A 13,527-nucleotide genomic window follows, 5' to 3' on the forward strand; every position below is an offset into this window, starting at 1 on the left:
AGTATTACACACGCACCACTTCATGTCCAGCAGATCTATGCTTGGATATTACCCAAAATATTGTGTGTCTTTTGAGGAATTAGAGCTTTTGTCAATGTAGAGTACTTCTACCACCTGATTGCACCTCTATTCAAAGTAAGAACTAAAAACAATGAGAGACAAAGCCATAGCAGTTTCCATATTTTCTGCATAAACAGAAACACTTGAATGATTTTAAAACATTGCTCATAGTTTATTAGGTTGACATTGCATGTGCAGCACACAATGTGTGTAGTGTTTCAGTACTCCCACCATTTGTGACATTGTCTAACATTTTATTATGACTAAAACAGTAACGATTGGAAGAGTATCCTGACTGTGGAATTTTTTTAAATCTAAAAGACAACACAGTGAAAGTAACCCCGTGTAAATTCACAAGTCAATTAAAAAAAGACTAAAAAGACTAAAAACAAAATCTTTACCATGAAATGTTTCTATAAGATTGAACATTTACAGTAGAGATGTCGTGGCAGGTTAGGGGAGGAGTAGTTCAAAGTATCCACTCTTTCTTTCCCTCTTCTTTCTTTCTCAAGGTGAGTGTGTTTCAGCCTGTTCCGCTGAACATCCCAGAGTTAATAGAATGAAAATCGATGACAATCTTGTTTCGCTTGGGCTTGAACTGCCTGCGAAACAAACAGACACACACAGAGGGAGAGAGTGTTGAGAAGAGGAGGAAAAAGCAAGTCACTCTTTGTGAAGCCATGAACTTTTCCGGAACTTGTTCAGCACAGGGACTGTTTTGAGTCAGAGACAGGGGGAGGCGGCAGAGACAAAGATGAAGGGATGGGAGACGGGTAAAACAAAAATTGATGAAAGAAAGAAAAACTCAGCTTCCAGATGTACTTTTTCCCCTGCGCCCAGGAAGGAGCTCTGGGGGATCCAATTACCCATAAGCTCGCCTGGGGAGAGGGGGTGTAGGGTGGAGCGCCCCCCCCCCCGAGGAGGTAATGACAGGGACCTGTGACGCATTTTGCCCCCTTATCGCCACAACCCCCTGCCGAGGTCCCCAATACCAGCAGAGAGTAGACTCCTCCTGTCCTCATCGCTCTCTTTATGTCTCTTTACTTATCTCTCACTGTCCCTCTTTCTCAGTCCCCATGCCTGGACTCCCCGTACAGACCTGAGGCTGTATAGTTAGATCAAGTCTATTAGCAGGACCCCTGGATCTGTCCCGGGGCCCTGGAAAGAGAGGCCTGTAAGCAAGCGCATCACAGGCTACATCCCAAATGGCACCCTATATAGTGCATTACTTTTGACCAGTGCCTAGGGCACCACTTGGGACGTAAAAGGTTTTGTAGCACAACAGCTACCATTACCGCGGTGAAATGGCAGGCCACTAGCCTTTCTGGAGGCTTTTTATTAAGCAGTTTCTTAACACCTTGTCGTGGCGTACGTGCCCAAGCAGAAGAGAAGAGGCACTGTAGCGTGTCACAGTTCACCACTGCACGACACACTAAAAGCCTTGCTGCCTTGTAAAATGCCACCACTAATAGCGTTCCAGGATACCTTTCATTCTGAAGACAGACCCACCGTCCTGCACAGACACACGGAATGAATGCTGCTTTACCAACTGCTTTTAAATCCCAAGGCCAATGATGTTCTCACTCAATCAAATCAAAATGTTATGTCGCATGCGCCAAATACAACAGGTGTAGACCTTACCGTGAAATGCTGAATACAACAGGTGTAGACCTTACCGTGAAATGCTGAATACAACAGGTGTAGACCTTACTGTGAAATGCTGAATACAACAGGTGTAGACCTTACCGTGAAATGCTGAATACAACAGGTGTAGACCTTACCGTGAAATGCTGAATACAACAGGTGTAGACCTTACCGTGAAATGCTGAATACAACAGGTGTAGACCTTACCGTGAAATGCTGAATACAACAGGTGTAGACCTTACCGTGAAATGCTGAATACAACAGGTGTAGACCTTACCGTGAAATGCTGAATACAACAGGTGTAGACCTTACCGTGAAATGCTGAATACAACAGGTGTAGACCTTACCGTGAAATGCTGAATACAACAGGTGTAGACCTTACCGTGAAATGCTGAATACAACAAGTGTAGACCTTACCGTGAAATGCTGAATACAACAGGTGTAGACCTTACCGTGAAATGCTGAATACAACAGGTGTAGACCTTACCGTGAAATGCTGAATACAACAGGTGTAGACCTTACCGTGAAATGCTGAATACAACAGGTGTAGACCTTACCGTGAAATGCATACTTACAAGCCCAACGCACATTTGTTTTTAAGTAAGAAAATACTTGCGGGGGGAAAAAAGTTACAAAATAACGAGGCTATATAAAGGGGGTACCGGTACCGTGTCAACGTGTTGGGGTACAGATTAGTCAAGGTAATATGTAAAGTACCAGTCAAAAGTTCAGACACGCCTACTCATTCAAGGGTTTCTTCATTTTGACTATTTTCTACACTGTAGTGAAGCCATAAACTATGAAACGCATATGGAATCATGTCACCCAAAAAAAGTGTTAAATCAAAATATATTTCATTTGAGAATTTTCACCCTTGGCCTTGACAGCTTTTCACACTCTTGGCATTCTCTCAACCAGCTTCATGAGGTAGTCACCTGGAATACATTTCAATGAACAGGTGCACCTTGATAAGTGAATTTGTGGAATTTCTTTCCTTAATACGTTTGAGCCAATCAGTTGTGTTGTGACAAGGTAGGGGGGTATACAGAAGATAAACCTTTTTGTTAGAAGACCAAGTCCATATTATGACAAGAACAGCTCAAAGAAGCAAAGAGAAACAAGAGCATCATTAATTTAAGACATGAAGGTCAGTCAATGAGGAAAATTTCAAGAACTATGGAACTGGCTCTCATGAGGACCGCCAAAGGTAAGGAAGACCCAGAGTTAGCTCTGCTGTAGTCCACAATCAGCTCATCTTACTCACGTTGAGGGAGAGGTTGTTGTCCTGGCACGACACTGCCAAGTCTCTGACCTCCTCCCTGTAGGCTGTCTCATCGTTGTCGGTGATCAGGCATACCACTGTTGTGTCGTTGGCAAACGTAATGATAGTGTTGGAGTCGTGCGTGGCCATGCAGTCGTAAGGTGAACAGGGAGTACAGGAGGAGACTAAGCATGCACCCCTGAGAGGCCCCCGTGTTGAGGGTCAGCATGGCAGATGTGTTGTTGCCTACCCTTACCACCATGGGGCGGCCCGTCAGGAAGTCCAGGATCCAGTTGCAGAGGGAGGTGTTTAGTGATGAGCTTTGAAGGCACTATGGTGTTGAACGCTGAGCTGTAGTCAACGAACAGCATTCTCACGTAGGTGTTCCTTTTGTCCAGGTGGGAAAGGGCAGTTTGGAGTGCAATGGAGATTGCATCATCTGTGGATCTGTTGGGGCGGTATGCAAATTGTAGTGGGTCTAGGGTTTCTGGGATGATGGTGTTCATGTGAGCCATGACTAGCCTTTCAAAGCACTTCATGGCTACAGACGTGAGTGCTACAGGGCGGTAGTCATTTAGGCAGGCTACCTTGGCGTTCTTGGGCACAGGGACTATGGTGGTCTGCTTGAAACATGTAGGTATTACAGACTCGTTCAGGGAGAGGTTTGAAATGTCAGTGAAGACGGTGTTACCGGAGGTTGCTGTCTTGCTGATGCATGGAAAACCCAGCCAACTATATATTATACATGTCCTTGTTCAGCCATGACTCAGTGAAACATAAGATATTACAGTTAACCTCTTGAAGCTAGGGGGCACAATTTTTATTTTTGGAAAAATAACATTCCCAGAGTAAACTGCCTATTTCTCAGGACCAGATGCTAGAATATGCATATAATTGACATCTTAGGATAGAAAACACTCAAGTTTCCGAAACTGTAAAAATAGTGTCTGTGAGTATAACAGAACTGATATTGCAGGCGAAATCCTGAGAAAAATCCAATCAGGAAGTGACTCTTATTTTGAAACCCCTGTCTTTCTATGCATCCCTATTGCCCATTGAAAGGGATATCAACCAGATTCCTTTTTCTGTGGCTTCCCTAAGGTGTCTACAGCCTTTAGACATAGTTTCAGCCCTTTATTTTGAAGAATGAGCGTAAACGTCCACATTGTGTAAGTGGTTAGTTGTTGGCTCTCAGTGTGATTTTTTTTTTAAAAGCCAACTGTCCCGGTTGAAAAACACCTTGAGGATTGATTATAAAAAACGTTTGCCATGTTTCTATCGATATTATGGATATAATTTTGAATTTTTGTCTGCGCTATTTCCGGTGGATTCCTAGGCATAACGCATCAAACTAACGGAGCTATTTGAATATAAAAATATCTTTATGGAACAAAAGGAACATTTGCTGTCTAACTGGGAGTCTCGTGAGTGAAAACATCCGAAGCTCATCAAAGGTATACGATTAATTTGATTGCTTTTCTGATTTTCTTTACCAAGTTAGGTGTACATAATGTTTTGTTAGTATATCGATAAACTTGCACAAACGCTTGTATTGTTTTCGCTGTAAAGTATAATTTCAAAATCTGAGACGACAGGGTGATTAACAAAAGGCTAAGCTGTGTTTCTCTATATTTCACTTGTGATTTCATGAATATGAATATTTTCTAGTAAGATTATTTGACCGTTGCGCTATGCTATTTAGCGTAGTTGATGACAATTATCCCGGGTTCCGGGATGGGTGGTTCCAAGAGGTTAATGTCCCATTGGTAGGATAGTCTCGAACGGAGCTCATCCAGTTTATTTTCCAGAGATTGCGCGTTAGCCCGTAGGAGAGATGGTAAAGGAATTTTCAAAGGCTACATTTCAGTCCACATAACATTTGACAAACTACAGTAAATTTTACAAAACACAAATTGTGCTCAACCAATGTGAGCCGAGGTTCTACCAAAGAAAAAAAAAGTACTCCTACTTGAAAAGGAAAAGCACTTGCTCACCATTAGAAATGTTGTTTTTTTTTAAGCAGGGTTAAAATATTAATGCTTCAGCCTTCAATAAAGGCAATAATTCTTATCTACAAATAAAGGTAAATTCAACTGGTTATACTGTGTCAACACTGATTCATTCATTCGTGTATTTTCCTCAAGGTCAAAAATGTTCCTTGAATCTTCTATTGAGTATGCGATCCAGTTAAGAGTCAAATTTAATACACGCTTTCGGTCCAAAATGCCAACGGATACAGACGGAAAATAAAGAAAGAGGGATGGAGGAAAGGAGAGGAATAAAATATTCATTGCAAATGTGTAGGAGGAAGTACATGATCAGCTAGCTCAGGGATTTGGCCTCGTTTCCCAAACTCGGTTCTGGGGATCCCCCTGGGTGCACATTTTGTTTTTTGCCCTAGCACTACACAGCTGATTTAAAATAATCTAAGCTTGATGGGGGCACCAGGATCGAGTTTTGGAAACTATGAGCTAGAGGACAACCTGAATAGGTGTGTGTGTGCGCATCCTCAATAAAACCAGCTAGTGGAAGTAAACTCTACCCCCATATGAACACATCTTCAAAGCTTTCCATATATATATATATATAATTTTTTTAAATCAGTGGAAGTGTTAGGGTAGATCCCAAATGGCACCGAATTCCCTGTAGAGTGCACTACGTTTGACCAGAGCCCTATGGGTAGTGCCATAAAGTAGGGCACTATATAAGGAACAGGGTGCTATTTGGAACGCAAACACACATGTTATATATATAGTATTTTCTGGCTTCCTGTCTCCAACAGTAAAAGTCTTATTTGATCTGATGAGGATGAAGTATTAAGCCAGTTTTTAAATACCTGAGCTGTAACCCTGTGTGTGTAATGTGGCTCAGGGGGAGATTTCCAAACATGTGTGGTAGCGAGACATTTCAATGGGAATCAATTAAAGAACGTTCTGCTTGTTCATGTACCTGCAAATAAGGACATGTTGGTGAAAAATATGCTTTATCTTTCCCAGTGTGTATATGTGTATCTATAGAGTATGCATGTGTTGTTCGGGGTCTATACAGTTTGTTAAAAGTCCTGCAACGGGTCGGATACCCACAATTCCCTGCGGTTGAGCCGCATAAAAATAATGAAATAGTATTAAAAAAACAAATCGGTTTGCGAGTGGAATGAAAACATTCAATACGCGGATCAGAACAATTATATTGCGGGTTGTAATTTTTTTCAATCAAGATTAATAAAAAAAATACAAACCCAGGAACTTGTTGTGTTGCAAAATCAATCAGGCTATGTGAGCGGTGAGGCAGACATTGCCTGGGCCTAGGCTCCCAGCCACATAACCAGAGAGTGGAGCAGGAAACTGTCCAATAGTAGAATGTGTGGTGCTGAAACATTCCTACATTTGTCGACGTGCAGATCTTATGTTTCCTTCTGCCACGTGACAATATGTTGCAAAGTTTATTTCCCCTGACTACTAGCTCACGTGAAGATTGGTAACGTAACAGGAGAAATAAAACCAAAAAGGTCACGATGGTGAAATACACCATTGTGGAAACTGGTGCTGCTCGATTGAAATCGCCGATTTGAAAAGGTTTTGGAGTAGTTGTGGACAAGGACGACAGCAACCCAGTAGATGGATACACAGCCTGCAAAAGTGCAAGCAGGTATTTGTTAATGATAATTCAGTAGATTATATTAATTCAGGGGCTTTTGTTCACACACGCACAGCCATATCAAGTTTAAACCTGTGCAGCTGGTAAAAGTTTGAGTAGCCAATAGCCTACAAAATAAATGAATGCTATTTGATTCTGTGAATTGTTTACATTTCAATTAAACTATTTAATTATCTAAATAACATTGAATGTAAAAGGTATTGTTTTGTCGGCTACAGGCTTACATTTGGTAATAAGAAAGCCTATAGAATTCTCTTTTTCAAATGTGAGTTGTCAATGTGCCGTATCGCATTGTGAAAATATGAAGATATAATTCTTAAAGAGGAGCTGAACTTCATGATTTGGTCTAGTTTTTCGGCTTGGTCATTAAGAAATGCTGCAGCCATGACTGAAGATAAACGATAGTTGTCTTGTGGGGACCGTCAATAAATTAGTTCATTAGGCCCCATTTATGGATTTCACATGACTGGGAATACAGATATGCATCTGTTGGCCACAGATACCTTAAAAAAAAGGTAGGGGCGTGGATCAGAAAACCAGTCAGTATCTGGTGTGACCACCATTTGCCTCATGCAGCGTGACATCTCCTTCCCATAGAGTTGATCAGGCTGTTGATTGTGGCCTGTGGAATGTTGTCCCAGTCCTCTTCAATGCTGTGCGAAGTTCCTGGATATTGGCGGTAACTGCAACACATCGATCCAGAGCATCTCAAACAGGCTCAATGGGTGATGTGTGAGTAGGCAGGCCATGGAAGAACTGGGATATTTTCAGCTTCCAGGAATTGTGTACAGATCCTTGCGACATGGGGCCGTGCATTATCATGGTGAAACATGAGGTGATGGTGATGGATGACTGGCATGACAATGGGCCTCAGGATCTCGTCACGGTATCTCTGTGCATTCAAATTGACATTGATAAAACGCAATTGTGTTTGTTCTCTGTAGTTTATGCCTGCCCATACCATAACCCCACCATGGGCCACTCTGTTCACAACGTCGACCTCAGAAAACCACTTGCTCACACAACGTCATACACGCTGTCTGCCAGGTACAGTTGAAACCGGGACTCATCGGTGAAGAGCACACTTCTCCAGCGTGCCAGTGGCCATCGAAGGTGAGCACTGCGGACAGGTCAAGACCCTGGTGAGGATGATGAGCACGCCAGATTAGCTTCCCTGAGACAGTTTCTGACAGTTTGAGCTGAAATTCTTCAGCTTTTCAAACCCTCAGTCTGGGTGGTTGGTCGGATGTGGAGGTCCTGGGCTGGCGTGGTTACAAGTGGTCTGCGGTTGTGAGGCCGGTTGGACTTACTGCCAAATTCTCTAAAAACAGAGACGGCTTATGGTGGAGAAATGTTATTCTCTGGCAACAGCTCTGGAGGACTTTCTTGCAGTCAGCATTGCCAATTGAACACTCCCTCAAAACTTGAGACATCTGTGGCATTGTGTTCTGTGACAAAACTGCACATTTTAGAGTGGCCTTTTATTGTCCCCAGCACAAGGTGCATCTGTGTAATGATCACGCTGGTTAATAAGCGTCTTGATATGCCACACCTGTCAGGTGGATGGATAATCTTGGCAAAAGAGAAATGCTCACTAACAGGGATGTAAACACATCTGTGCATAACATTTGAGAGAAATAAGCTTTTGTGAGTGTGGAACATTTCTGGGATCTTTTATTTCAGCTCATGAAACATGAGACCAACACCATACATGTTGCGTTTATATTTTTGTTCAGTATAGAATATGTAGAGACATGACATTTATCAAAATATCTATCTGCTCCTTTCATCACACCTCCTTCCACACACTCACATCCCCCCCCCCCCCCAATCCGGTGTTGTTTGTGAGAGCAGATTGGCAGCAGGTAGTTAGTTGTAGGCTGTATGGGGTCTGGTGCAGTCTGGCACTGCTGACCCCCCCAGTAGTCCCAGGACAGGTCGTTAGTGGGTAGGGTTTACACCCCTGAAACAACCCTCATATCCAGGCACTAACCCCCCCCCCCACCACCACCCACCACCATGCCCCAACCCTCTGACACGCATGTATACAGGTTCAAAAACACACGTGTGTAACCCCGAGGGGAGCGCCATCTAAGCTCCAACCCTGTTTGTTTGGAACCTCTTCTCACAGAACTGTCAGCCCTCTCTGGCTGGCAGATGTCAATTAAGTCATCCACACTCCTCTTCCCTCCATCCAGGAGCAATACACACACACACACACACACACACACACACACACACACACACGGCGGCTCAGGAGACTCACTTGTATTGGATCCCTGCCAAGTTAAGCAGCCGTCTGGAGGCAGTCATTTCAGGGATGTCGTGGTACTTGTCTGACAAATAAATCACGTCCTTTATACCTGTAGGTAAGAGACAGCGAGGGGAAAGAGGGAGGGATGGATGGAGGGGAAAATAGAGGGAGAGAGAGAGAGTCAATTATCTATCGGACAGGCTCGGGATGATGGTGAGTGGTGACTAAGGGAGGGAGGGAGGTCTCAGTAAACCCTGCGGAGTGGAGAGGGAGGAGGGGTGCAATTGAGTGTGTGTACTGTATGGGGGAGGTCGATAAACCCTCAACAGCAGGCAGAGTCCAATACCGAGAACTAAAGACGAAGCAGGAAATCTACCAACCCCAGCTGTCATCTTTAAAAGCACCCCCTTCCCGCTTAATGGAGGTGTGTGTGTGTGTGTGTGTGTGTGTGTGTGTGTGTGTGTGTGTGTGTGTATGTGAGCCTAAGCGGTATACAACAGGGCCTGGCTCGATTAGTATATCTACCATACCATCATGCTTGGGAGGTCCTCGGCTCCCTACACAAACACAATATACACACACACAATATCACTCTGGCAAAAAGGTCACATACAGCGGGTGCCCGCCTTATCTGCCAACACCCCACTGAAACCCCCCTAAACTGCAGAGATAGGATTGGTTGTCCCCCATGGCTCTGTGCTGGGCCCGCCTGATATCTTCCCCGCATCATCAGAGCTTTAGGAGCCGCTGGCTCAATCCGGCTCAGCGTTACCCAGCATGGCTTCCCAGTCTCACCTGCCCTGTATTATCGGACAGTTTCATCTGCGGGAAACTGTGAGAGAACCGGTATTTATCCTGTGATCCGCTGAGGGGAGACCACGCAGAGTGAATTCTATTCACCACAGTAGATAAAGAGCGACGGACTATAGGGCTGGCTGGTGGTGTTACTGTTAGCGGCACTATCTATACAGGGAGTGAAAGGCTAGACAGACAGTGGTGATAATATCCACTCACCTGGTATGGACTGGACTGTTATGCTCATCATATTCTCTTCACTTCGTATCACACCGGTAGCTGTACAGTTACTACTCTGATCGCTGATGTTAACAGGAGAGAAAGGCCAGCATGTGGCGCTACTGAAATCTAACTAATCACAGTAGAGCAGAGGTCGTTATGCCCTAACACTACAAACCTTTTACTAGTGGAATCAGGTGTGTAGTGCAGATTAAGAAACACTGGTCTGAACGACTACAAGAGCAAAGCTTACTTCACCACAACGACACAGACGACTGTTCAAAAGAAACATTAGCAGCGGATAAATATGTACGAAAAACAACAAAAGCATATCTGAATGTGTGCAGCGGCGCTGCCTGGCCTAACAATGGATCAGATAAATAGATCAAACGCACAAAGCGTCGCTTCTCCCAAGTGGAAGTAACAAAGAGCTTTGTGGTCGGACTGTTTGCAGCCGTAGAAGGCCACAGAGTGCAGAGGCAGTACGTGGGCGAGTTCCTTTATTCGTAAATCACCCGCTGAAAATAATATCTCTGATATTTGGATTTGCATATAAGGTATTATCATTATTCCTAGGTGTATTGGCTTTGAAAAGCACAGATGCAATGAGTGTGAATCTACGTCCTTAAAAACAAAAAACCCACCTATGACATTCTTGGGAAGAACTTGAACACCGCAAAGAAAACAATGGAAGAAGGGCCTCCCGGGTGGCGCAGTGGTTAAGGGCGCTGTACTGCAGCGCCAGCTGTGTCACCAGAGACCCTGGGTTCGCAACTCCGCGACCGGGAGGTCCGTGAGGCGATGCACAATTGGCCTAGGATTGTCCGGGTTAGGGAGGGCTTGGCCGGTAAGGGATATCCTTGTCTCATCGCGCACCAGCGACCCCTGTGGCGGGCCGGGCGCAGGTTGCCAGGTGCAAGGTTGCCAGGTGCACGGTGTTTCCTCCGACACATTGGTGCGGCTGGCTTCCGGGTTGGATGCGCGCTGTGTTAAGAAGCAGTGCGGCTTGGTTGGGTTGTGTATCGGAGGACGCATGGCTTTCGACCGTCGTCTCTCCCGAGCCCGTACGGGAGTTGTAGCGATGAGACAAGATAGTAGCTACTGAAAACAATTGGATACCACAAAATTGGGGAGAAAAAGGGGTCACATTTTTTTTAAACAATGTAAGAAAAAAACTTTCCCCCGCAAAAAATGTATAACCGCAATAAATAAAACATTGAATCAAACTTACTTATTGAAGTAATGTCCGGGTGTGAGTTTGCATATGAAAGCAGTCTGAACGGGGATAATGCCAGTGTTCCAAATGTATAGCCAATAAACAAACCATGAATAAAAATGCACACACAATGGACTGTCAATATTGCCTAGTGAGGGCTCTGCAGGATTTGGCATTCGCGCTTGGCTGACTCCGCTGGGGTGTGATGGAAGGGGAATAATGATTGGTGGTGGTGATGGTGAGGGCCACAGGGTGTCTGTGTGCTCCAGCAGTAGGTGTTGCTCATGCTGTCAGACCACCATGACTCTTAAGTAGCACAGAGGGGCAAATCAGGGAGATGGCTTGAAATTACACTGGTTTATTTTGGCAGAGAAATGTGTGTGTGTGTGTGTGATGTCCTTACTATGTAATTGGGCAACTGGGAATTTTGTTTTGATGTGTGTAAGGAAGGCGCGGGCTGTGTGTGTGTTCTGTGGGCCGAGATATGGTCGTTTGGGGGTGCAGTGCTTATGAAGTGGGGCTTCACTGCCTCACAGCTCTAATAAGAAGGAAAAGCCTCTAGAGGATCCAAGATCAGCCCAACCAACAGCCTGGAGTTAACAGGCTGCAGCATGGAGAAGTGGTGTGTGTTTCTGTTTGGAAACGCTGCTCCCAAGAGAGAAAAGACAACATCCGCACTGCTTGAGACAGACACCGTTTCACATAACCTTTTGCACCAAACGGGGAGCTTTACAACTCACCAAGGACAGGAGCTTTAGTCTAGCGTACGGTAGCCGATACACATCATTTAAAAAGCAAATGGGATGAAATTAATCTAGTCCTTCTAAAACACATCCTTCAGAGCCAAGATGGGGGGGGGGGGGGGGGGGGGGGGGGGTGTAATGGGAGATTTGCTTTACGACCATAGAGATGAGGTTGTGAGCGTCAGAATCTGGTCAAGCAGCAGTGGCCAGCCCAGTCTCAGCCATCTTCTGCCTATGCTTCTACTATCGGTCTCCCTGTCACCGTGCGCTGTCCAAATACGGACAAAAGAAATACAACAGAGATCAGATGTTCCTAGACGGGGTTCTGAGTCTGACAGCTTGAGGCGCCAGTAGTAGTCATGTTAGAAAAGGAGGTGCGGAATTTAACAAATGTACTATTGAAAAATCACCCACCACAACTTCTTTCCACTGATCTATAGTGAAGCAACAGAGGAAAACAGATCCATAGTTTAAATATAAAACGCAAAAGGAAAATATCTTTCAAATAAAGCACATTTGTTTTCTCTATGTCTGGGAGATATTTTTGTGAAGTATACTGAAGGTGATATGCACATCCACGACCTTTAGAAAACCGATGCTACTGTAGAAGGCCTGCACGGCACAATGTATCATTTATCATGTCTGTAAAAACAGAAATAGCCCTTTATCCATCTCTACCCGTTGCCAAGACGACAGACTAGCAATAAAGAAAATACATTTTATAGATTGAAGACTGAGAAACAATACATTTGAACTGATAATCGACCGCAAAAGCATGGTGCGGACTACCCAGTACATCACTGAGGCCTTGCTCCCAGCCATCCAGGATCTCTAGACCAGGCGGTGTCAAAGGAAGGCCCGAAATTGCCAAAGACTAAAACAATAAACTGTTCACTCTGCTACCATCCGGCAAATGTCACCGGATCATCAAATCTCGGACCAACAGGCTCCGAGGCAGCTTCTACCCCCAAGCCATAAGAATGCTAAATAGTTAATTGAATGGTTACCCTGAGTATCTGCATCGAACCCCATTATGCACCGACTCTATGCAGACTAACAAAGACAAATAAATTGCAGCTCAAAAACGTATGTATGTAAACTCTGCAAAAAAAGAAACGTCGCTTTTTCAGGACTCTGGCTTTCAAAGATAATTCGTAAAAATCGAAACTTCACAGATCTTCATTGCAAAGGGTTTAAACACTGTTTCCCATGCTTGTTCAATGAACCATAAACATTTAATAAACATGCACCTGTAGAACGGTCGTTAAGACACTGACAGCTTACAGACGGTAGGCAATTAAGGTCACAGTTCTGAAAACATAGGACACTAAAGAGGCCTTTCTACTGACTCTGAAAAACACAAAAAGAAAGATGCCCAGGGTCCCCGCTCATCTGCGTGAACGTGCCTTAGGCATGCTGCAAAGAGGCATGAGGACTGCAAATGTGGCCAGGGCAATAAATTGCAATGTCCGTACTGTGAGACGCCTAAGACAGAGCTACAGGGAGACAGGACGAACAACTGATCGTCCTCGCAGTGGCAGACCACGTGTAACAACACCTGGACAGGATCGGTACATCCGAACATCACACCTGCGGGACAGGTACAGGATGGCAACAACAACTGTCCGAGTTACACCAGGAATGTACAATCTCTCCATCAGTGCTCAGACTGTCCGCA

At 44.6% G+C, this 13,527-nt stretch overlaps 1 pseudogene; it reads right to left on the reverse strand.

Moving 5' to 3' along the window:
- Positions 1-208: 208 nt before the first annotated feature.
- Positions 209-13,527, reverse strand: part of LOC109900465 (deoxycytidylate deaminase-like) — a 44,312-nt pseudogene continuing 30,993 nt past the window's right edge.

This window comes from Oncorhynchus kisutch, linkage group LG7 (assembly GCF_002021735.2).
Source record: "Oncorhynchus kisutch isolate 150728-3 linkage group LG7, Okis_V2, whole genome shotgun sequence".
NCBI lineage: Eukaryota > Metazoa > Chordata > Actinopteri > Salmoniformes > Salmonidae > Oncorhynchus > Oncorhynchus kisutch.